We start from the raw sequence: 24,989 nt of genomic DNA on the forward strand, positions 1-24,989 counted from the left end.
TACACACTGGGAGAAGCTAAGACTTTCATTTGCATACCATGGATTAAGTCTCCTGAGAGACCAACAAAAATTGCCAAAGCTGACTGTATTTCAAGTCATCATTGCAGGGTATTGGGAAAAGTTTTCAATTAGCAATAATCACGCCTCAGTTAAACCTCATGGGCTACAATATTGCCACTTAATAAAGTTGAAAGAACTGTTGTGACCAAGGCCTTCCTGCTTCCAAGGCAGAGCTTGTTTAAGCTATGGTGAGTTCCAAATCCCCACTAGCCCTCCCACACTGCTTCCAGGCATCCTGGGCTTCCACATTCTAAGGGCCCACGAAAGACATAATTTTTGGCAATTACAGGCAGATCGCCTCACTCTCTTCTTATGCTACAGGCAACAAACATCAATCCATTGATGTGGGAAGCAAAACTTCTCTTCCACACTGGGAGGAGCTAAGACTGTCATTTGCATACAATGGATTAAGTCTCCTGAGAGACCAGCAAAAATTGCCAAAGCTGACTGTATTTCAAGTCATCATGGCGGGGTATTGGGAAAAGTTTTCAATTAGCAATAATCACGCCTTGGTTAAACCTCATGGGCTACGATATTGCCACTGCGCAAAGTTGAAAGAATTGTTATGAACAAGGCCTTCCCGCTTCCAAGGCAGAGGTTGCTTAATGCATGGTGAGTTTCAAATCACCACTAGACCTCCCAAGCTGCTTCCAGGCATCCTGGGCTTCCACATGGTAAGGGTTCAGGAAAGACATAACTTTTGGCAGGCAGATCGCCTCACTCTCTCTTTCTGCTCCAGGAAACAAACATCAATCCATTGCTGCGGGAAGCAAGGCTTCTCTTCCACGCTGGAAGGAGCTAAGACTGTCATTTGCATACCATGGATTAAGTCTTCTGAGAGACCAGCAAAAAATTGCCAAAGCAGACTATATTTCAAGTCATCATGGCGGTGTATTGGGAAAAGTTTTCAATTAGCAATAATCACGCCTCGGTTAATCCTCATGAGCTACGATATTGCCACTGCGCAAAGTAGAAGGACCTGAGGTGAGCAAGGCCTTCCCGCTTCCAAGGCAGAGCTTATTTATGCTATGGTGAGTTCCAAATCCCCACTAGCGCTCCCAAGCTGCTTCCAGGCATCCTGGGCTTCCACATTCTAAGGGCTCACTTAAGACGTAATTTTTGGCAATTACAGGCAGATTGCCTCACTCTCTTCTTCTGCTCCAGGAAACAAACATCAACCCATTGCTGTCAGAAGCAAGGCTTCTCTTCCACACTGGGAGGAGCAAAGACTTTCATTTGCATACCATGGATTAAGTCTCCTGAGAGACCAACAAAAATTGCCAAAGCTGACTGTATTTCAATTCATCATGGCGTGGTATTGGGACATGTTTTCAATTAGCAATAATCACGCCTCGTTTAAATCTCATGGGCTATGATATTGCCACTGCGCAAATTTGAAGGAACTATGGTGACCAAGGCCTTCCCGCTTCCAAGGCAGAGCTTGTTTAAGCCATGTTGAGTTCCAAATCACCACTAGCCCTCCCATGCTGATTCCAGGCATCCTGGGCATCCACATTTTAAGGGCCGAGGAAAGACGTAATTTTTGGCAATTACAGGCAGATCGCCTCACTCTCTTCTTCTGCTCCAGGAAACAAACATCAACCCATTACTGTCAGAAGAAAGGTTTCTCTTCCACACTGGGAGGAGCTAAGACTGTCATTTGCATACCATGGATTAAGTCTCCTTAAAGACCAACAAAAATTGCCAAAGCTGACTGTATTTCAAGTCATCATGGCGGGGTATTGGGAAAAGTTTTCAATTAGCAATAATCACTAGAGTTGAGCGACTTTTGGTTTTTTAGGGTCGCGTTTCGTTTCGTGAAACCCGACTTTTCCAAAAGTCGGGTCGAGCAAGATCGTCTGATTATAGGGAAAAGTTGGGGTCGTCCCGAAACACGAAACCCAATGTAAGTCAATGGGGAATAAAAGTCGGCAGTGAGAGGAGGACAGGAAACACACCAACAGTGCCCATTTGAATGCCAAAAGCATCAATTCTTCTTACTTAAGCTTGTCAACCTTAATTAACTTCATAATACAAGTTACGCACTGAAAAATGGGGGTTATTTGGCTACAGTCTGTGGGGGGGAGGGCTGGCTCCAGGTTTTCATGTGCCCTGGGCGAAAGAGCGCCCCTTTAACACATACCACAACTCATCATGCTCCGATACGGCAGAGAAATAGCGGTATAGTACAATGAAAAATACTTCACTTTTTACATCTCATGACGAGGCCCATCTATTTCTCCATACAGAATCATTGGTCCCATATAATGTTTGAAACAGTATATGATGAGCTCCACATAATGCTACAGTATATGTTGGTCCCCATGGATGAAGCTCCACTGTCTTATGGGCCCAAATAATGCTCCAAACATAATGGGCCCCATTTCTAATGCTCTAGTGTATAATGGGCCCTGTAAATGCTGCTCCAGTGTCTGATGTCCACCTTTGGAATGTTCCAGTGTATGGTGGGCCCCATCTATCATTCTCCAGAGCATAGTGCTCCCCAAAAATTGCTGTCCCAACATTGAAAACAATCAAATAAGTCTCCTCGCTAGGGAATCCCTGTACTTGTCTGGAATCCTCGTCGTCCCCATCTTCCATCTCACTGCACAGTATTTCAACTTTGCAAGTGCTGTGATCCTGAGCAAGCAGGGGGGGCCCACTCGTTGGCGACGGCACTGGCACAGGGCCACTGATAGTACGGTGGTGTGTCTGATGGCGGGTGGGCCGAACCTGCACTTTCATCTGCAGCTTCCTCTTTGTCACCGTGTAAGATGGAACTGTATATGGGAAGGGTAACCTGAGTTTCATCAGGGTCAGATTCAGGCCGTGTAGCGTGCGAGGGGAATGTAGTGGTCTGGGTCAATGTACCAGCAGATTCATCGAGCAGTGGCTGGGCATCAGTGCACTTGTGTCGCACCCAGGAGTACGGTCGCCACAGTGGTATTACCTTCTTCCTAGGGAGTGTGATGTCATGCTTGGGAGCAACGAACGATCTCTCTAGCAGGTTAACTGATTGGGCGGCGTTATTCCCACGAGTCATGACCCTCCAAACAGCGTTCATGAAGGCAAAGTGTTTGTTTTACGTGGGCAGTATGGTTGCAAAGCTGAACCTTAAAGGAATGTCCAGAAGGGCACCACCAGGAGTGGAGCCTACGGTTAAATTCGACTCCACCTAGGAAACCTCAACCATGCCAGCTACAGAACAGATGCACACATTGCAATCTTAATTCCGTTAATGAACGAGACTCCGTCATGCCCCGCGGTCCGAGTCCGGCTTACTAGAGGGACACGTGAGGCTCTGGCACATGAGATTGGCCAGTAACTGGTGTGTCATGCCCTTACATGTCCGTGGCTGCATGTGCACTACACTGAAAAGGCCAGCGTTTGTCGCTTACAGGTGCAGATAACCCGCTGAACAACGTTAGTGACGGGGATCACTGATTACAATTATTACCCGCGAACAATGATTTCCCAGTAAGTGCAGGTCAACCGCAGTTCCGGAATTAGGCCTAACCGTCATTCCTGAAAAAATGAAAAACTTACGTGTGCAAACCACAGGTGCTGTAGCTTGCTTAACAGCTCGCCAGCCATTCTCACGCCCAGTATGGATTACACGTGATTGCACAAAGGTGAGAAAGGGTACCGTATCCCCGGATAACATGTATGGATAGCGTACACATTCAAAATATATGTCTATACATCAGGAGGCAGGCTCAGATGGTGTTAGGCCCAGTATGGATTGCACGTGATTGCACAAAGGTGAGAAAGGGTACCGTATCCCCAGATAACATGTATGGATAGCGTACACATTCAAAATATATGTCTATACATCAGGAAACAGACTCAGACGGTGTTAGGCCCAGTATGGATTGCACGTGATTGCACAAAGGTTAGAAAGGGTACCGTATCCCCAGATAACATGTATGGATAGCGTACACATTCAAAATATATGTCTATACATCAGGAGGCAGGCTCAGACGGTGTTAGGCCCAGTATGGATTGCACGTGATTGCACAAAGGTTAGAAAGGGTACCGTATCCCCAGATAACATGTATGGATAGCGTACACATTCAAAATATATGTCTATACATCAGGAGGTAGGCTCACACGGTGTTAGGCCCAGTATGGATTGCACGTGATTGCACAAAGGTTAGAAAGGGTACCGTATCCCCAGATAACATGTATGGATAGCGTACACATTCAAAATATATGTCTATACATCAGGAGGCAGGCTCAGACGGTGTTAGGCCCAGTATGGATTGCACGTGATTGCACAAAGGTTAGAAAGGGTACCGTATCCCCAGATAACATGTATGGATAGCGTACACATTCAAAATATATGTCTATACATCAGGAGGCAGGCTCAGACGGTGTTAGGCCCAGTATGGATTGCACGTGATTGCACAAAGGTTAGAAAGGGTACCGTATCCCCAGATAACATGTATGGATAGCGTACACATTCAAAATATATGTCTATACATCAGGAGTCAGGCTCAGACGGTGTTAGGCCCAGTATGGATTGCACGTGATTGCACAAAGGTTAGAAAGGGTACCGTATCCCCAGATAACATGTATGGATAGCGTACACATTCAAAATAAATGTCTATACATCAGGAGGCAGGCTCAAACGGTGTCAGGCACAGTATGGATTTGACGGCCCAGACTACACAGCGGAGGAGCAGGGAGAGGTAAAGATTGCAAATGCTGGGGCCCTGCCCAAGCAAGGGGGCCCACTCATGGGTGTCGGTACTGGCACTGGGCCCCTCATAGTACGGCGGTGTGTCTGACGGCGGGTGTGCACCACCACCGTCAGAGACACTTGATTGCACTATGAGGGACCCTGTGCCAGTGCCCGCGCCCAAGAGTCGGCCTACCCACCTGTCCAGGGCAACGGCACTCGCACGGTGTCGTGCGCTAGGTGGTGACCCCGGCCATGGGGGGGGAGGCAGCACAGTTAGGGAGTTTTAGAAAGTGGCATATGTTGATGTTGGACATTCAGCTGATGCAAAAGGTGAAATAGGTCAAGTCCCAGGAAGAGGTGGACCAAAGCAAGCCATTTTTCTGTCACCCTATGTGTCATCAGGGGAAGGTGGGACAAAATCCTTGAAAACCCATGCGTGGTTCATTTTAATGAAGGTTAGATCATCCACATTTTGGGTTGACAGATGGGTCCTTTTTTCTGTCAGGATTGATCCAGCTGCACTGAAGACTCTTTCCGATAGCACACTTGCAGCTGGGCAAGCGAGCTCCTGTAAGGCATATTGTTCCAATTCAGGCCAGGTGTCCAGTTTAGCGGCCCAATAGTCAAAGGGGAATGACTTGTGTGGGAGAACATCGATATGGGAGGAAAAGTAGTTTGTAACCATAGTTGACAACTGCTGTCTCCTGTCACTTTCCATCGATGCAGTATTACCAGTTGTGTGAGCGGTACTTGAAAAATCAGTCCACAACATTGTCATGAAACCCCTGTCTCCAACGCCACTTCTGCTGTGTGCACCATGAACACCTCTGCCAAGCTGCCCCCGGCCCGTACGGCTCGTGTGAGAACCATCACCGCTGCTGTGTGCTGGGAATGCCTCAAGCAACCGATTTACCAGAGTTGCTTGTTTATTAGCCAATATTAGGTCAAGGTTCTCCTGTGGCATGATGTTTTGTAATTTGCCTTTATAGCGTGGATTCAGGATGCTGGCCAACCAGCAGTCGTCATCGTTCATCATTTTGGCAATGCGGGGGTCCCTTTTTAGGATCCGCAAGGCATAATCTGACATGTGGGCCAATGTTCCCGGTGTCAGTGATGCACTGCGAGTGCTGGTTGGAGGAGCACTTTCTGGCAAATCCACATCCCTCCAGTCACGCACAAACCCTGTACCAGACCTTGCCACGCCAACATTTTCACTTGCCCCACGAGATGCATCCTCCTCCCCTAAGTAATCATCCCCATCATCCTCCTCCTCCTCCTCCTCTTCTTCCTCCACCTCGTCCAGGATAGGTCCCTGAGCAGACAATGGCTGAATGTCATCAAGGATTCCCTCCTCCTCTTCCTCCTCATCAACATTGGCTGCAGAAGACTGCTCCTTAAGGTGCGTCAAAGTTTGCATGAGCAGACGCATAAGTGGGATGCTCATGCTTAGGATGGCGTCGTCTGCGCTTACCAGCCGTGTGCATTCCTCAAAACACTGAAGGACTTTACAGAGGTCTTTCAGCTTCGACCACTGCACACCTGTCAACTCCATGTCTGCTCTCAAAGTGCCTGGCCGTGTATCCTCCCACAAATGCATTATGGCCTGCCTCTGCTCGCACAGCCGCTCCACCATGTGCTGGGTGGAGTTCCACCTTGTTGCAATGTCGATAATGAGGCGGTGGTTGGGAAGGTGGAGCAATCGCTGCAGCTTCTGCATACGAACGGAGTGTACAGGCGACCGGCGGATGTGCGCGCACAGTCTTCGCACCTTCTGGAGCAGGGCTGTTAACTCCGGATAATTTTTGAGGAAGCACTGCACCACCAGGTTCAAGGTGTGAGCCAAGCAAGGTATGTGGCTGAGTTTTGAAAGGGCTATGGCTGCCACAAAATTACGGCCATTATCACTAACTACCTTGCCTGCCTCAAGATGTACACTGCCCAGCCATGACTCAGTTTGTCGCTTCAAGTACTCGGCCAGCACCTCGGCGGTGTGTCTGTCGCCCAAACACATCATCTGCAACACAGCCTGCTGACACTTTCCACTAGCTGCTCGATAGGGGGACACCTCGTGTGCAACAGTGGCAGCTGCAGATGGAGTGCTCGTACAACTGCGCTCTGTGGACGACCTTTCGCTTCTGGAGGAGGAGGAGGAGGGTGGAACGCCTACAGCCAACTGTTTCCTATACCGTGGGCTAGGCAGCACTGTCCCACCACCGCTGTCCCCTGTGGACCCTGCATCCACCACATTAACCCAGTGCGCAGTGATGGACACGTAACGGCCCTGGCCATGCCGACTGGACAATGCATCAGTTGTGAGGTGCACCTTTCCGCTCACTGACTGCTTGAGTGCATGGACAATGCGGTCTTTCACATAATGGTGGAGGGCTGGGATGGCTTTGCGAGAGAAGAAGTGGCGACTGGGTAGGTCATAGCGTGGTACTGCATAGGCCATGAGTTTGCGGAAAGCTGCGCTTTCCACCAACCGAAAGGACATCATCTCAAAAGAGATTAGTTTGGCAATGAGGGCGTTCAAACCCAGTGTACGCGGATGAGAGACTGAGTACTTGCTTGACCTACTCATAGTGTCTGGGAGGGTGAGCTGGACTTGAGAGCTGCATATGGCGGAAGTAGCGGTGGACAGGGCGGACTGAGAGAGGGTTGATGATGGTGATGGAGTTGGTGTTCTTTCTGATGGCCTAGAATCAGTCTTTCGTTGATATAACAGTGGGATTCCCTGACTGCTGTGGCCTAGCAACGACACCTCAACAATTGCTGCTGTGCTAACCGGTGGGCTTACAGTGGGGGAAACAATATAGCGTTGCTGACTACCTTCGTTGTGATCAGTTGCACATGTGGCACTTGAGGTTTGGTGTTGTGTCCACGCTTGCAAGTGCATGGTGTTTAAATGTCTAAGCATGCAACTGGTATTCAAATTTTTCAGATTTTTCCCTCGGCTAAAGGTCTTTGCGCACTTCTTACAGATAACCTTGGCCTGATTATGAGGATTTTGTTCAAAAAAGTGCCACACTGCACTCTTCCTACTTTGGCAGACATTTTGCGGCCTAGCACGCTGTGATCTTTTGACCCTCTGGACAAGCTGTCCAGCAACTCTTTTGATTTTTGGAACCTGTCTTTGGAGTGCTCCGGGCCTGCCAGATAACAGCTGTTGCGATGTCGATGTCTGCTGTGGATGCTCCTCATCTGAGCTATTGGAAGCAGCACCCTCTTCCCCCAATGGATGCCAATCTGGGTCAACAACTGGGTCATCCATCACCTCCTCTTTATTGTCATGTGCACCTTCCTCTGTGTCACCGTGTATGGTGGTATAGTGTGCGGGAAGGGGCACCTGAGTCTCATCAGGGTCAGAATCTGGCTCTGTACACTGCGAGGACAATGTAGTGCTCTGAGTGAATGTACCAGCAGAATCATCCATCAGCGGCTGTGCATCAGTGCACTCCATGTCAGATTCATCTTGGCCTGGGTAATTCACCATTTGACTTGATAATCCAGGCATGGTATGTGAAAACAGCTCCATGGAGTAATCAGTAGTATGGCCTGCGTCATCCTTCAATCTTGATTGGGGTGAAGGACACAAGGAAAGGTGTGGTTCATGAACATGAGCCTCCAATGACGACTCAGTGCTTTTACTTTTTACAACTGAAGAAGAGGAGGCGATAGAGCTGGAGGCTGAGTCAGCAATGTAAGACAAAACTTTTTCCTGATGCTCTGGCTTTAAAAGCGGTTTGCCAACTTCTAGAAAACTAAGCCTTCGAAGCCTTATGGAGCCAGACGATGACGCAGGCTCAACACCTCCTGCATTCGGTCCTATTTTGCTCTTGCCACTACCATCAGATCCACCACCAACACCATCGTTACCAGCTGCCAACCCCCGCCCAATTCCACGGTCTCTTCCACCAGCCTTCCTCATTTTTGGTAGAAATGTAGACAAAATCCAACAAACTATATAGTAATGTAAAACAAGGTACAAGGTGTCTATAGGACAGGGGAGATTTTGAATTTCTGCTCACAATAGTGGATACTGGACACTTTTGGATTGTGTGAGGCCCACTGAATATCTGAGCGCTATGTCACAGGCTCGATGGCACAGCTGTGACCAAAGTGACTAGAGGATAAGTGAGATTTTGAATTTCTGCAGACACTTGTGGACACTGGACACTTTTGGATTGTGTGAGGCCCACTGAATATCTTAGCGCTATGTCACAGGCTCGATGGCACAGCTGTGACCAAAGTGACTAGAGGATAAGTGAGATTTTGAATTTCTGCAGACACTTGTGGACACTGGACACTTTTGGATTGTGTGAGGCCCACTGAATATCTGAGTGCTATGTCACAGGCTCGATGGCACAGCTGTGACCAAAGTGACTAGAGGATAAGTGAGATTTTGAATTTCTGCTCACACTAGTGGACACTGGACACTTTTGGATTGTGTGAGGCCCACTGAATATATGAGCGCTATGTCACAGGCTCGATGGCACAGCTGTGACCAAAGTGACTAGAGTATAAGTGAGATTTTGAATTTCTGCAGACACTTGTGGACACTGGACACTTTTGGATTGTGTGAGGCCCACTGAATATCTGAGCGCTATGTCACAGGCTCGATGGCACAGCTGTGACCAAAGTGACTAGAGGATAAGTGAAATTTTGAATTTCTGCAGACACTTGTGGACACTGGACACTTTTGGATTGTGTGAGGCCCACTGAATATCTGAGCGCTATGTCACAGGCTCGATGGCACAGCTGTGACCAAAGTGACTAGAGGATAAGTGAGATTTTGAATTTCTGCTCACACTAGTGGACACTGGACACTTTTGGATTGTGTGAGGCCCACTGAATATCTGAGCGCTATGTCACAGGCTCGATGGCACAGCTGTGACCAAAGTGACTAGAGGATAAGTGAGATTTTGAATTTCTGCAGACACTTGTGGACACTGGACACTTCTGGATTGTGTGAGGCCCACTGAATATCTGAGCGCTATGTCACAGGCTCGATGGCACAGCTGTGACCAAAGTGACTAGAGGATAAGTGAGATTTTGAATTTCTGCAGACACTGGACACTTTTGGATTGTGTGAGGCCCACTGAATATCTGAGCGCTATGTCACAGGCTCGATGGCACAGCTGTGACCAAAGTGAGTAGAGGATAAGGGAAATTTTGAATTTCTGCAGACACTTGTGGACACTGGACACTTTTGGATTGTGTGAGGCCCACTGAATATCTGAGCGCTATGTCACAGGCTCGATGGCACAGCTGTGACCAAAGTGACTAGAGGATAAGGGAGATTTTGAATTTCTGCAGACACTTGTGGACACTGGACACTTTTGGATTGTGTGAGGCCCACTGAATATCTGAGCGCTATGTCACAGGCTCGATGGCACAGCTGTGACCAAAGTGACTAGAGGATAAGTGAGATTTTGAATTTCTGCAGACACTGGACACTTGGATTGTGTGAGACCCACTGAATATCTGAGCGCTATGTCACAGGCTCCATGGCACAGCTGTGACCAAAGTGACTAGAGGATAAGGGAGATTTTGAATTTCTGCAGACACTTGTGGACACTGGACACTTTTGGATTGTGTGAGGCCCACTGAATATCACAGCGCTATGTCACAGGCAGAAATTGGCTAGTATATCACAAACTACAAGGTGTATGTAGAATTGGGCAGAGTAGGAATCTCCCTAGAGTGCAGGTCTGTAAGAACGGACCATGTCCTCGACTTATTCTCACAGAGTGACACAGATAGCTTCACTGTGGCTGTGATAACAGCCCTTACACGGTACTGTGTGAGGAGCGTACACCGCTGTATGGTGTGAAAAAATGCACGCTCAGTACCTCAGCAGGACAAAAAAAAAAATTGGGATTGCTTTTAAAAAAAGCAGTTTGCAGAGCAGTGGGTGAACAGCAATGCAGCTGTCAGGAAGCCTTAGAAGGCAGCCCAACAACCAACACCACTCATACACCACAATATAGCCTCCCCTTGCACTGCACACACAGTGACTGGTGTGTTGTACAGGCACAATCGCTAGCAGCAGAAGCAGTTTTTTTTTCTTCTTCCCTGCCTAACACTCTCCCTACAGAATCAGCATCAACCTCTCCCTATGCTAAGATCGGCAGAAGTAAGATGGTGGTCGGCGTGCACGCCCTTTTATACCCCCTGTGATGCCCACCAAAGCAAGCCAATCACTTGCATGACCTTCTGAAAGATGGTGGTGACCCGTGCCTATGTCATCACGTTGCCCACAGTGTCCGTGGATCCTGATTGGCTGAAAAAGAGCGCAAAACAAACTTTTGAAACGCGACTTTGGCGCGTAAGTCACCGACCTCTTGGCCGACCTCATCCTAGGGTCGGTTTCATTTCATGACACCCGACGCTGCCAAAAATCTGCGACTTTTGAAATTTTTCGACCCGTTTCGCTCAACTCTAATAATCACACCTAGGTTAATCCTCATAGGCTACGATATTGCCACGGTGTAAAGTTGAAACAACTGTTGTGACCAAGGCCTTCCCGCTTCCAAGGTAGAGCTTATTTAAGCTATGGTGAGTTCCAAATCCCCACTATCCCTCCCACGCTGCTTCCAGGCATCCTGGGCTTCCACATTCTAAGGGCTCAGTTAATATGTAATTTTTGGCAATTACAGGCAGATCGCCTCACTCTCCCCTTCAGCTCCAGGCAACAAACATCCATCCATTGCTGTAGGAAGCAAGGATTTTCTTCCACGCTGGGAGGAGCTAAGACTCTGTCATTTGCATACAATGGATTAAGTCTCCTGAGAGACCAACAAAAAATTGCCAAAGCTGACTGTATTTCAAGTCATCATGGTGGGGTATTGGGAAATGTTTTCAATTAGCAATAATCACGCCTCGTTTAAATCTCATGGGCTACGATATTGCCACTGCGCAAAGTTGAAAGAACTGTTGTGACCAAGGCCTTCCTGCTTCCAAAGCAGTGCTTGTTTAAGCAATGGTGAGTTCCAAATCCTCACTAGCCCTCCCACACTGCTTCCAGGCATCCTGGGCTTCCACATTCTAAGGGCTCAGTTAAGATGTAATTTTTGGCAATTACAGGTAGATCGCCTCACTCTCTTCTTCTGCTCCAGGCAACAAACACCAACCCATTGCTTTGGGAAGCAAGGCTTCTCTTCCACACTGGGAGGAGCTAAGACAGTCATTTGCATACAATGGATTAAGTCTCCTGAGAGACCAACAAAAATTGCCAAAGCTGACTGTATTTCAAGTCATCATGGCAGGGTACAGGGAAAAGTTTTCAATTACCAATAATCACGCCTCAGTTAAACCTCATTGGGCTACGATATTGCCACTGCGCAAAGATGAACCAACTGAGGTGATCAAGGGCTTCCCACTTCCAAGGCAGAACTTGTTTAAGCCATGTTGAGTTCCAAATCACCACTAGCCCTCCCACGCTGCTTCCAGGCATCCTGTGCTTCCACATGCTAAGGGCTCAGGAAAAACAATTTTTGGCAATTACAGGCAGATTGCCTCACTCTCTCCTTCTGCTCCAGAAAACAAACATCAATCCATTGCTGTGAGAAGCAAGGCTTTTCTTCCACACTGGCAGGAGCTAAGACTGTCATTTGCATACCATAGACTAAGTCTCCTGAGAGACCAACAAAAATTGCCAAAGCTGACTGTATTTCAAGTTAACACGGCAGGGTATTGGGAAAAGATTTCATTTAGCAATAATGACACCTTGGTTAAACCTCATGGGCTACGATATTACCACTGAGCAAAGTTGAAGGAACTGAGGTGACTAAGGCCTTCTCACTTCCAAGGCAGAGCTTTTTTAAGCTATGATGAGTTCCAAATCACCACTAGCCCTCCCACACTGCTTCCAGGCATCCTGGGCTTCCACATTCTAAGGGCTCAGGAAAGATGTAGTTTTTGGCAATTACAGGCAGATCCCCTCACTCTCTCCTGCTCCAGGCAACAAACATCAATCCATTCCTGTGGGAAGCAAGGCTTCTCTTCCACACTGGGAGGAACTAAGACTCTGGCATTTGCATACCATGAAATAGGCTTAAATTCCCCGCACTTCAGCAGTGAGCTGCTCCACACGATCAGACAATTGCTTAATCTCCATTAAGAAAAAATTACCCCTACGGCCTCAGAGAAATAGAGGAAAAAATATACACAAAAAAAAAAAATTCTGACACTCTTTTTTTTTTTTCTCCCTCCTACAATTCTCTCCTGCTATTACCGTAGAATCTGCGGTATGGCTGGTGATTCTGTTATGAATGAGTCACCGGAGGAGGAGAAAACAAAAATACAAGCTACGTCCAGAAAACCGGAGAGGTTGGTAACTAGCGGATTGCAGACCCCTGATCCTATTCACCACAGCTAACAGTAGCCGTGGGGGGTTCCTACGGTGGTCCTAGACCCCTCGTCACAGCCGGAGAACTAAATAAACCTAAAGAAAGAAAGGGGAAATCTAAACTGCCCCAGAGCAGACTCCAAAGCAATAGACAGCCCCCAACATGTATTGTTGGTGAAAAACAGATGAAAACACAAACACAGACAGAAAGACAGGCTGAGCAAATGATGGGGCCCAACTAACTAGATAGGAAAGGACAGAAAAGATGCTGGCTGCAATCCTCAAAAACCCTACCAAAAATGTCCCAACAGTCTGACAGGAAAAAAGGCCCTGAAGTCGCTAGACTTCAAAATCACTATATCAGCACTCAGGTATATTCTGAAAACAGAGCAAAGAGATCAACTGATCAGAGACAAAAATGGAATTCAGCCAGTTACAGCAAGGGCTGGCTGAACACAAACACTAAGTAAACCAGACAAAATCTCATGGAATAATAGCAGGGCAAAAATGTAGCTTTTAGGAGACAGGAACTAAACTGGATGCAAGAGCTCAGAGCAGAAAGGATCACCAGCAACCCTGCAGGGCGGCGGCTGCCTTATATCCACTCAGAGATTCCGGATGTCCAATCACACTCCACCTGTTCAGATGACAGGTTCTTCCCATCCAAATCAATTTCACTACCTCCCTTCACCAGCAGAGGGAGTTCATCAGACATCAAAGGTGAAGGGGAAAATGAACTCACAACAGCTCTCCTCAACTGCAGCCAAGCCTGCTGCACCTGCCAGTGCTCTCTTCAACTGCAGCCAGTCCAGTTGCACCCACCAGTGCTCATCTCAACTGCAGCCGATCAAGTTGCACCTACCCTTGTTCATGTCAACAGCAGCCGAGCCTGCTGCACCCTCCAGCTCTCCCCTTAACAGCAGGCAGTCCAGTTTCACCCACCAGTGCTCACCTCATTGGCAGCTGATCCTGCTGCACCCGCCAAAGCTCTCCTCAACTGCAACTGGTCTAGTTGCACCTTCCAGAGCTCATCTGAACTGCAGCCGGTCCAGTTGCACCCACCTGTGCTCATCTCAATGGCAGCCAAGTCTTATGCACCTGCCAGTGCTTACCTCAATGGCAGCTGGTCCAGTTGCACCTACCAGTGCTCAACTCCATGGCAGCCAGTCCCGCTGCACCCCACAGTGCTCATCTCAATGGCAGTCAAGCCTGCTGAACCCACCAGTGCTCACCTCAATGGCAGCTGTTTCAGTTGCATTAGCTAGTGCTCACCCAAATGGCAGCCGAGCCTGCTGCAACCACCAGTGCTCACCTTAATGGCAGCCGGTCCAGTTTCTCCAGCCAGTTCTCCTCAATGACAGCTGGTCCAGTTGCATCCACCAGTGCTCATCTCAATGGCAGGCAAGCCTGCTGCACCGCCAGTTCTCAACTCAACGTCATCCAGTCCAGTTGCACCCCCTAGGGCCCCCCTCAAGGGCAGCCAATCCAGTTTCACTCACCAGTTTTCATCTCAATAGCAATGGTGGGTGCAGAAGGCTCAGCTGCCATTGAGATGAGCACTAGTGGGTGCATCTTGACTGGCTGCCATTGAGGTGAGCCCTTGCGAGAGCCGCATTGGCAATTTTTCCATGGCATGCAAATGACAGTCTTAGCTCCTCCCAGTGTGGAAGAGAAGCCTTGCTTCCAAAGCAATGAATTGATGTTGCTTTCCTTCCTTCCTGGTCCCAGAGCTTGTATCTCAGCCTCTGTACCCGCCAGTGCTCACCTCAATGGCAGCCAAGCCTGCTGCACCCACCAGTTCTCAACGGCAGCGAGTCCAGTTTCACCCGCTAGTTCTCACCTCAACGGCAGCTGAGCCTGCTGCACCTGCCAGTGCTCACCTCAATGGCAGCCAGTTCAGTTGCACCCGTTAGTAGTGTTGAGCGATACTGTCCGATATCATGAAATATTGGATCGGACCGATACCCAAACAGTATCGAATATCGCCGATTCCGATACCGGAAGCCAATGCTAGTCAATGGGACAGAAATATCGGAATTAAAATAAACCCTGTCTTTCCTTGTAGGGTTATTCTACATGAAGGAAAACAACTAAGAATAATGTAGAATGTACTGGGGGAGGTGGAGGAGACATTAAAGGCATAGAGGTTTAGCCCAATCAAATGGAAAAGCTGGAATTAATTTTTTTTTAAGACGTTTGGACTTACAAAGATATTGACTATGTTAACCTTTTTTATATTTTGTCAGATATGTATGTTTTACTACTTCCATGCTCTTCACCTTCTTTTTTACTTCTCCCACATTTTCTCCTTCATGATCCTCAGCAGGAGCAGCATCTTTTTCATCAACTTCTTCACCTTATTCATCTTCTTCTTCACCTTCTTCCTATTATTCCTTTTTTTTTACATTCTTCATATTCTTCTTATTCAACTATTATTCTTCTTCATATTCTACTTCTTCATCTTCTTCCTATTCTTCTTGTTCATCATATTCTTATTTGTGACAGGCATTCCTGTAGTTGTTATCTATAAAAGTTTGAAGATTACACCTTCCGTTCTGCCTGTCACAAAAGATTTACAACAGGATTTGTCCGCGTTCAGTTTGGCCTGCAGCAGCAGGCATTTTCCAGGGGCACCACGAGGAGGAACGGACTCACCCCCATACACTGCTTAGTCTTCTTCTTCTTATAATTTAGATAATATCTTTTGCTGATTTTTAGTCTTATGCTTAATATTCTTCTGCTTTTTGTTCTTCTGCTTCTTGGTCTTCTGCTTCTTGGTCTTCGGTCTCTTGTTGTTCTGTATCTTGGTGGTTGTCTTCATGTTCTTTGTCGTCTTGGTCATCTTCTTCAGGGTCATCTTTTGGTCTTCTTTGGGGTGGTCTTCTGGGTCGTCGTCTTCAGGGTCATCGTTTTCGTGGTCGTCGTCTTCTTCGGGGTGTTCTTCAGGGTCGTCGACTTCAGGGTCGTCGTCAGGGAGATCCAGAGTGATTACCAAAAACCATTTCCAAAAGCTTGAACTTGGAAATGTAGCAGAAGGTACAAGAAGGCTGAGGAACTGCCGAGAACCAGCTGATGGTACTGGAACCTGGATGGGTAGCAGAAGGAACAAGAGCCAATGGCACTACCGAGGACCAGCTGATGGTACTGGAACCCGGTTACTAAGCAGGAGGTACCTGTGCTAGAAAGCACTACCAAGGACCAGCAGACGTTGCTGGAACTCGGATACCGAGAAGGAGGCACTGCCGAGAACCAGCTGACGGTGCTGGAAACCGGATGGGTAGCAGAAGCTGCAAGAGCCAATGGAACTACCGAGGACCAGCTGGCGGTGCTGGAACCCGGAGGGGCAGCAGAAGGAACAAGAGCCAATGGCACTACCGAGGATCAGCTGATGGTGCTGGAACCTGGTTACTAAGCAGGAGGTACCTGTGCTAGAAAGCACTACCAAGGACCAGCAGACGTTGCTGGAACTCGGTTACCAAGAAGGAGGCACCTAAGCCAAAGGCACTGCCGAGAACCAGCTGACGGTGCTGGAACCCGGATGGGTAGCAGAAGCTGCAAGAGCCAATGGAACTACCGAGGGCCAGCTGATGGTGCTGGAACCCGGAGGGGCAGCAGAAGGAACAAGAGCCAATGGCACTACCGAGGACCAGCTGACGGTACTGGAACCCGGTTACTAAGCAGGAGCTACCTGTGCTAGAAAGCACTACCAAGGACCAGCAGACGTTGCTGGAACTTGGATACCGAGAAGGAGGCACCTAAGCCAAAGGCACTGCCGAGAGCCAGCTGATGGTACTGGAACCCAGATGGGTAGCAGAAGGTACCCAAGAAAAACAAAGTTGCAAGGCCGCGAGCCGGCCGCAGTTACCAAAACCCACAGTCCTACAGGGGGTGCTTGGCCTGTTGGCACTACGGAACCAGCCTTTATTGCCAGATCCTGCAGCCCACATAGGAAGCACTTAAACTGCAGGCACCATAGACTCGGCTAACCCGACCGCAACTCGACAGGACAACGTATTGGTGGCAAAGTGACGTTGACACTACCCGGAAACAGCTGGCGTGCTGGAACCAGGCTGGGCAGGAGGGAGTACCCATGCCAAAGACACTGCCGAGAACCAGCTGACGGTGCTGGAACCTGAATGGGTAGCAGAAGCTACAAGAGTCCATGTAACTACCGAGGACCAGCTGAAGGTGCTGGAACCTGGAGGGGCAGCAGAAGGAACAAGAGCCAATGGCACTACCGAGGATCAGCTGATGGTGCTGGAACCTGGTTACTAAGCAGGAGGTACCTGTGCTAGAAAGCACTACCAAGGACCAGCAGACATTGCTGGAACTCGGATACCAAGAAGGAGGCACTTAAGCCAAAGGCACTGCCAAGAACCAGCTGACGGTACTGGAACCCGGATGGGTAGCAGAAGGTAACCATGACAAACAAAGTTGCAAGGCCGTGAGCCAGCCACAGTTACCGAAACCCTCAGTCCTACAGGGGGTCCTTGTCCTATTGGCACTACGGAACCAGCCTTTGTTACCAGATCCCGCATCCCACATAGAAAGCCCTTAAACTGCAGGCACCATAGAGTCGGCTAACCCGACCGCAACACGACATGACAAAGTTTTGGAGGCAAAGTGACGTTGACACTACCCGGAAACAGCAGGCGTGCTGGAACCAGGCTGGGCAGGACGGAGTACCTGTGCCAAAGACAATGCCGGGAAACAGCTGGTGGTGCTAGAACCCAGGGAAAATACTACAAACAGAGTGAAGACAGAGGCCTAATTGGAGCAAGTTTAAAATCTGTAGTTGTGTGAGTGTGGACAGAGCAGGAGAAATTGCCGGGCACACAGCTGGGGATCAGATGACAATTCTGAACCCCAATAACACTGGAGCATATGTTGACTGTGCAGATGGCACTTTTGAGCAGCAACTGGTGGTGTTGTAGACCAGGGCCAATCAGGGTGTAGGCTGAGGCCTAATTTCATCAAGTTTAATATTTGTTGTAGACTACAACTGATTTTAAACGTGCTCCAATTAGGCCTCTGGCTCCACTCTGTCTCTAGTATTTACCCTGGCCTCCAACACTGCCAGTTGCTGCTCAGAAGTGCCGTGTGCACAATCAACACTTGTTCTTGTGTTACTGGGGTTCAGTAACGTCAGCTGATCCCCTGATGTGTGTCCAGCTAAGTCTCCCGCTCTGTCCACATTCCCACTTTTTGTAGCTATTACAATGCAGGAAGGTAACCTACAATGCAATAGATGAGGCTACAAAAAATAGGCTAATACCAACCTGGCTGGGGCTGCAGGCCACAAGCCAGAAGAAAGGGTCCGCTATCTACTCCTATAGTGTTTGCAACAAACCAATGTAGATGGATACGGATGGAATGACACTAATAGGAGAAAAAATCAGGAAAAATGAGGTGCAATAAAACAAAAAAAGGACTATGTATGAGGCAGTGACGCACGCTGAGTGGACTACAACTAGAGGTGGCTGCAGAACACACTACAGCGTGATCTGCACTCACACACAGAGGCCTCACAGACAGCCGTGAACAGTGCAGAGAACTGGGCACTAGCACTGAAAGGCTGCAGAAAGGCTCCGCTATCTACTCCTATAGTGTTTGCAACCTATGTAGATGGATACGTATGAAAGCACACTGATAGGAAAAATCAAGAAAAATGAGCAGCAATAAAACAAAAAAAGGACTATGCATGAGGCAGTGACGCACACTGAGCTGACTACAACCAAAGGTGGTGCAGAACACACTACAGCGTGAGCTGCACTCACACACACAGACCTTGCAGACAGCTGTGAACAGCGCTGCAAGGCAAAAGAAAGCTACAGTGGTTGATAATGTAGCCTGGGTAAAGCACAATATTATATAGCAAATCGCTATCTCTAACTGTCTCTCAGAGTCTTGAACAGCAGCCTGTCCCTAACTGAATTCACAGCACAGTGAACCCAAAATGGTGGCTGCGGCTTTTATAGTGCATCATGACATCATTTCAGCAGCCAATCACAGCCATGCCATTAGTTAACATGCCTACATGCCTAACAGGATGTGCCCACGCTTCTGAGGATTCCTCATTGGCTGAATCAAATCAAACTGGGTAATAGCATTATGGGAACTTCCGATTCCGGTATTCGATATGCAAAAAGTATCGGAACTCAGTATCGGCCGATACCCAATATTTGCAGTATCGGAATGCTCAACACTACCCGTTAGTGCTCACCTCAACGGCAGCAAAGCCTTCTGCACCCACAAGTGCTTACTTCAATGGCAGTTGGTCCACTTGAATATACCAGTGCCCATCTCAACAGCATCCAGTCCTGCTGCACCCTTCCTTCATTCCTTCCTATCAGTTTGTTTTCCTAAGTCTAGTCAGATCTCAGGTTCAAGTGCTTGTATCTCAGCCTGCTGCATCCACTATTGCTCACCTCAATGGCAGCTGAGCCTGCTACACCAGCCAGAGCTCACCTCAATGACAGCCAGTTCAGTTGCACCCGTTAGTGCTCATCTCAATGGCAGCAGTGTTAGGGTCGGCGGAACGCACCAAATATAAATAATAGTAGGTGCGTTTGCCGCCCGGGGTCCACCGTGCGGTAGGTGACAAGACCGCTGCTGAACAATGGCAGATGCACCTAGTAGGTGCGGGACTGCGCTCGGGTTAACGTCACCCGAACGCTAAGGGCGACTCCGTACAAACACAGAGTGGCTTGGAGAACACAAAAGCAAAGGCACAGGTCCTGTTAGTGTCACAGAGGCCTGCGTGTGGCGTCGCAGCCGCAAAGACCAATAGTTGCTGTTAATACAGCGCAGCGGCAGAGAAAAGCTGCAAGCGTCGGCGCCGAGGACCGGGCGCCGACGGACGCTAGTGTAGGTGCGGAGCAAGTGGCATGTAGCTTGCCACAACCCTGGAGCTGACTATTCACACTCGGTCACCACTCGTAATATCAGAGGGTAGGGGTTTCATAATGAGTCAGACACCAGTCCATACATCCATCACCATACACACACAGAATAATATGCTACACTAGCGCATGGCCGAGCCGCCATGCAGGCTTTTTATAGCCAAGCGCTTCCGGGACCTTCCAGTACTTTGGGAAGGACCAATCAGATCCGACATAGGACCTGCACATGTGACCCCTGCTCTCCACTGAGAGGACAAGTTGCGGGCATGCCCAGTAGCACGGCACGAGGACTTAGCCTCTGGAGCAGTTCCCTGCAAAGCAGGTTGTGCTACCATTGCTGCACCAGAGGTGGCAGCAACATCCAGGCTCACAGAACGAGTCTGAGGGGAATGCCTGGCTCGCCATGATTGCTGCGCAGGAGTCTGAGCGGTTGGAGAAGAATGAGAGACCGCAGGATGTCTGGCTCTGGATTCCTGCTGTGCAGTGCCAGGAATCTGAGGCCTAACATTACCCCCCCTCCTAGGGCCCCGCCTCACTGCGCTCAAAGGCCGCAATCAGGAGCGGTGCATGAATGTTTTCCACCGGCTCCCAGGTCCGAGCCTCGGGTCCATGACCCTTCCAGTCCACCAAATAAAATTTTTTGCCATGGACAAACCTGCGCCCCATGATGGCGTTAACCTCAAACTCATCAGACGATAAGTCTGATGACCCGGCAGATGACTCAGAAAACCGGACCATGTGAACTAGTTTGAGGAGGGACACATGGAACACGTCCGAAATGGCCAAATGTGGAGGAAGAGCCAGGCGGTAGACCACCGAGCTAAGTCGCTCGAGGACCTTGAATGGTCCAATGTATCGCGGTGCGAACTTGGGAGACTCGACCCGCAGTTTAATGTTTCGGGTGGAGAGCCATACCATGTCGCCAGGGGAGAAGCTTGGCGCGGGGCGCCGATGCGTGTCGGCGGACGCCCTCAACCTTTCTTTAGATGCCCGGATAGCATCCTGAGTGCGATCCCAAATGTCCCGGGCCTCCACTGCCCAGTCTGCCACCCTGGAGTCGGTGGAGGACACTGGCATCGGGACAGGGATGCGTGGATGTTGACCATAGTTTAGGAGAAAGGGCGTCTGACCAGTGGAATCAGCCACCGCATTGTTTAGGGCAAATTCAGCCCAAGGTAGCAAGGATGCCCAGTCATCCTGCCTGGCAGAGACAAAATGCCGTAAATAGGTGACCAAGGTCTGATTGGCTCTCTCAACCAAGCCATTCGTCTCGGGATGGTAAGCGGAGGATAGATTTAGCTCGATGCTGAGTAAACTGCAGAGCTCCCTCCAAAACCGAGACGCAAACTGGGGACCGCGGTCACTCACAATTTTGTCCGGCATGCCATGTAAACGGAATACGTGCTTAATGAACAAGGTGGCCAGACCTCGAGCGAGTGGCACCAGATGCACCATTTTGGAAAAATGGTCGGTGACCACCCAGATGACCGTACTGCCACCAGACTTGGGCAAGCCAACTATGAAATCCATGCCAACCATCTCCCAAGGTCTATCCGCCACTGGCAGGGGAAACAACAGCCCCGCCGGCCTCTGTCTAGAGGGTCTGTTCCAAGCACACGAAACACATGCTTGCACGTATTCCTTGACACCTCGAGCCATATGTGGCCACCAATATGACCTTGCCAGGAGTTTGGTGGTCCGTTTATTACCAAAATGGTCACCCACCCTGGAGGCATGTGCCCAGGCGAGGACCTCCGGCCGTAGCTGAGGAGGCACCAAGGTCTTGCCCGGTGGTACCGACTCGAGAGCAACTGGAGCCATGGTAGTAAAACTCTCCGGCAGGAGAATTAACCGAGGCTCAGCTTCTCCTTCCGCTGAGACCACTGAACGTGAGAGAGCATCCGCACGGACGTTCTTCTCTCCAGAGAGGTAGTGGAGGGTGAAGCGGAATCGGGAAAAGAAGAGCGACCACCTGGCCTGACGGGAATTCAGGCGTTGGGCCGTCTGTAGATAGACCAGGTTTTTATGGTCCGTATATACCTGAAAGGGAAACCGGGCTCCCTCCAGGAGATGTCTCCACTCAGAAAAAGCCAACTTCATGGCTAGCAGCTCCCTGTCGCCGATGGAGTAATTTTTCTCCGCCGGTGAGAAGGTCTTGGAATAGAAGAAGCAGGGATGCTTCCGACCTTGAGCATCCTTTTGATAAAGGACTGCTCCTGCACCGACGGAAGAAGCGTCTACCTCAAGGATAAACGGCTTATCCACATCGGGACGATGTAATATGGGAGCGCCAGCAAAATGTGATTTTATAGCCGAGAAGGCCTTGGAGACATGTTCTGACCAAGCATTGGGGTTAGCCCCCTTCTTGGTGAGAGCAACCAAAGGAGCCACCAGTGTGGAAAAGTGTGGTATGAACTGGCGGTAGTAATTCACGAACCCCAAAAAGCGCTGCACCGCTTTGAGGGAATGGGGCTCCTGCCAGTCCATTACCGCTTGTAGTTTGGCAGGATCCATGGCCAGCCCCTGGGCCGAGATGATATAGCCCAGGAACGGCAAGGACTCCTGCTCAAACTGGCACTTCTCCAGCTTGGCAAATAGCGAGTTCGCCCGCAGACGGTCGAAGACCCTGCAGACGTCTCTCCGGTGGGTGGTCAAATCTGGCGAAAAGATGAGTATGTCATCCAAATAGACCACCACCGAGGTAGAGAGCATGTCGCGGAAGACGTCGTTGACAAAATCTTGGAAGACAGCTGGCGCATTACAAAGGCCAAAGGGCATAACCAGGTATTCGTAATGGCCATCCCTGGTATTAAAAGCTGTCTTCCATTCGTCTCCTTCACGAATGCGGATCAGGTTGTATGCACCCCGCAGATCTAATTTAGTAAAGATCCGGGCCCTCCGCAACCTGTCAAATAACTCCGAGATCAATGGTAGGGGGTATTTGTTTTTAACCGTGATAGCATTGAGACCTCGGTAGTCAATGCAGGGGCGTAACTCTCCGTTCTTCTTCTGTACGAAGAAGAACCCTGCACCAGCCGGTGACACAGATTTTCTGATGAAACCCCTAGCCAGGTTCTCCCGGATATATTGGGACATAGCCTCCGTCTCAGGGAGTGATAAGGGGTAAACACAGCCTCGGGGAGGCTCTGTGCCTGGCAGGAGATCAATCTGGCAATCATAGGAACGGTGCGGCGGGAGCGTCTCCGCAGACTTCTTAGAGAAGACGTCCGCGTACTGGTGGTAGGGTTTGGGGAGCGCGGAGAGATCCGCAGGCACTTCAGTGGAAGCCACCTGAACGCTGCCCCTCAGGCACCTTCCCTCACAGTCCTTGCCCCAGCCCATTATCCTCCCCGAAGCCCAGTCAATATGAGGGGAGCGGCAACGAAGCCAGGGAACTCCGAGGAGCACCTGATCGATGCCATTGGGCATAATAAGCAGGGACAGAGTCTCCTGATGTGAGTGTGAAATAGAGAGTCCGAGTGGGGCTGTCTGATGGGTCACCTGAGACGGTAACGGTGCCCCATTTACCACCCTAATGGTCAGAGGTTGGGAGAGTAACACCAGAGGGATAGCGTGTCTCTGGGCAAAAGTCGAGGACATAAAGTTCCCCTCGGCCCCAGAATCCAGGGTGACCTCTGCCTCCCAGGTGGAGGACCCACTATCTAATGTACCCCGGAACACCGGTTTGGGTGAAAAGGGTCCCACCTTGGATTGACCACCACCTACGGCCATTGAATGTGGTCATCTTTTCGGCCGCTGAGGGCATGTGCCAGCCGAGTGGCCAAACTGTCGGCACTGATAACAGCGCACAGAGCTTCGCATCGGATGCAACTTAGAGCCGGTGCGAAACACCTCCATAGGCTCAGAGGAAGGAAGCTCCTGTGCGGGATATATCAGCGGCTCGGTAAAGGTGGGAGCCAAATTAACCCTACGTCTGGGTTGCGCTCATTCCAAACCGCGCTCCGTGAAGCGGAGATCAATGCGGGTGGAAACGGCGATCAACTCCTCCAGACTTGTGGGAATTTCCCTAGTAGCTAGAGCATCTTTTACATGCTCAGCCAGGCCTCTCCAAAACACCGGGACCAACACTTTGTCCGGCCACTCTAACTCGGAAGCCAGTGTCCGAAACTGGACAGCATGATGGCTAACCGAAAGTGACCCTTGTGTTAAGGATAACAGTTGGAGAGCCGTATCGTGTGTGACCCGTGGTCCCAAGAAGACTTGCTTCAGAGCCGCGAGGAACTGAGCAGCTCCCTGTACCATGGGATAATCACGTTCCCACAATGGCGTGGCCCACTGTAATACCCGGCCAGACAACAGGGAGACAATAAATCCCACCTTAGCCCGCTCTGTAGGAAACCATGCAGCCAGCAACTCCAGCTGAATGGAGCACTGACTAACGAATCCCCTACAGGAGGCACTATCACCCGAAAACTTATCGGGGAGCAGGAAGCGAGACATTGTCGGCAAGGGCAAAAGTGTGGGCGCACGTGAGACTGCCTCAGCGACTGTCTGAGCAGCAGCTAGCACAGCATTTGCAGCTGAGTTGGTGCTCTCAATAGCCGCCAACCTGCTCTCCCGCTGCCTAATGTAGCGCTGCAGCTGCTGCACGTCTGCCATTGCCAGACAGACCCTGGCGCTAGTGTAATGTTAGGGTCGGCGGAACGCACCAAATATAAATAATAGTAGGTGCGTTCGCCGCCCGGGGTCCACCGAGCGGTAGGTGACAAGACCGCTGCTGAACAATGGCAGATGCACCTAGTAGGTGCGGGACTGCGCTCGGGTTAACGTCACCCGAACGCTAAGGGCGACTCCGTACAAACACAGAGTGGCTTGGAGAACACAAAAGCAAAGGCACAGGCCCTGTTAGTGTCACAGAGGCCTGCGTGTGGCGTCGCAGCTGCGAAGACCAATAGTTGCTGTTAATACAGCGCAGCGGCAGAGAAAAGCCGCAACCGTCGGCGCCGAGGACCGGGCGCCGACGGACGCTAGT

General features: G+C 49.8%; 7 non-coding genes and 1 pseudogene across 7 annotated transcripts; all 8 read right to left on the minus strand.

Moving 5' to 3' along the window:
• Nucleotides 1–48: 48 nt before the first annotated feature.
• Nucleotides 49–189, minus strand: LOC141062562 (U4 spliceosomal RNA). Its single transcript, XR_012224317.1, has one exon. It is a non-coding gene; the product is annotated as a U4 spliceosomal RNA (small nuclear RNA).
• A 283-nt stretch (nucleotides 190–472) lies between these two features.
• LOC141061134 (U4 spliceosomal RNA) lies at nucleotides 473–613 on the minus strand. The gene has a single exon (XR_012223025.1). It is a non-coding gene; the product is annotated as a U4 spliceosomal RNA (small nuclear RNA).
• A 276-nt stretch (nucleotides 614–889) lies between these two features.
• On the minus strand, nucleotides 890–1,032 carry LOC141062493 (U4 spliceosomal RNA). Its single transcript, XR_012224255.1, has one exon. It is a non-coding gene; the product is annotated as a U4 spliceosomal RNA (small nuclear RNA).
• A 283-nt stretch (nucleotides 1,033–1,315) lies between these two features.
• Nucleotides 1,316–1,456, minus strand: LOC141062501 (U4 spliceosomal RNA). The gene has a single exon (XR_012224262.1). It is a non-coding gene; the product is annotated as a U4 spliceosomal RNA (small nuclear RNA).
• A 283-nt stretch (nucleotides 1,457–1,739) lies between these two features.
• On the minus strand, nucleotides 1,740–1,828 carry LOC141062777 (U4 spliceosomal RNA; annotated as a pseudogene).
• Nucleotides 1,829–11,528: 9,700 nt separating this feature from the next.
• LOC141062535 (U4 spliceosomal RNA) lies at nucleotides 11,529–11,670 on the minus strand. Its single transcript, XR_012224293.1, has one exon. It is a non-coding gene; the product is annotated as a U4 spliceosomal RNA (small nuclear RNA).
• A 283-nt stretch (nucleotides 11,671–11,953) lies between these two features.
• On the minus strand, nucleotides 11,954–12,095 carry LOC141062433 (U4 spliceosomal RNA). Its single transcript, XR_012224201.1, has one exon. It is a non-coding gene; the product is annotated as a U4 spliceosomal RNA (small nuclear RNA).
• A 281-nt stretch (nucleotides 12,096–12,376) lies between these two features.
• On the minus strand, nucleotides 12,377–12,517 carry LOC141062726 (U4 spliceosomal RNA). Its single transcript, XR_012224466.1, has one exon. It is a non-coding gene; the product is annotated as a U4 spliceosomal RNA (small nuclear RNA).
• Nucleotides 12,518–24,989: the final 12,472 nt, after the last annotated feature.

This window comes from Dendrobates tinctorius, unplaced genomic scaffold, assembly GCF_039654945.1.
Source record: "Dendrobates tinctorius isolate UK_male_01 unplaced genomic scaffold, ASM3965494v1 ptg000245l, whole genome shotgun sequence".
NCBI lineage: Eukaryota > Metazoa > Chordata > Amphibia > Anura > Dendrobatidae > Dendrobates > Dendrobates tinctorius.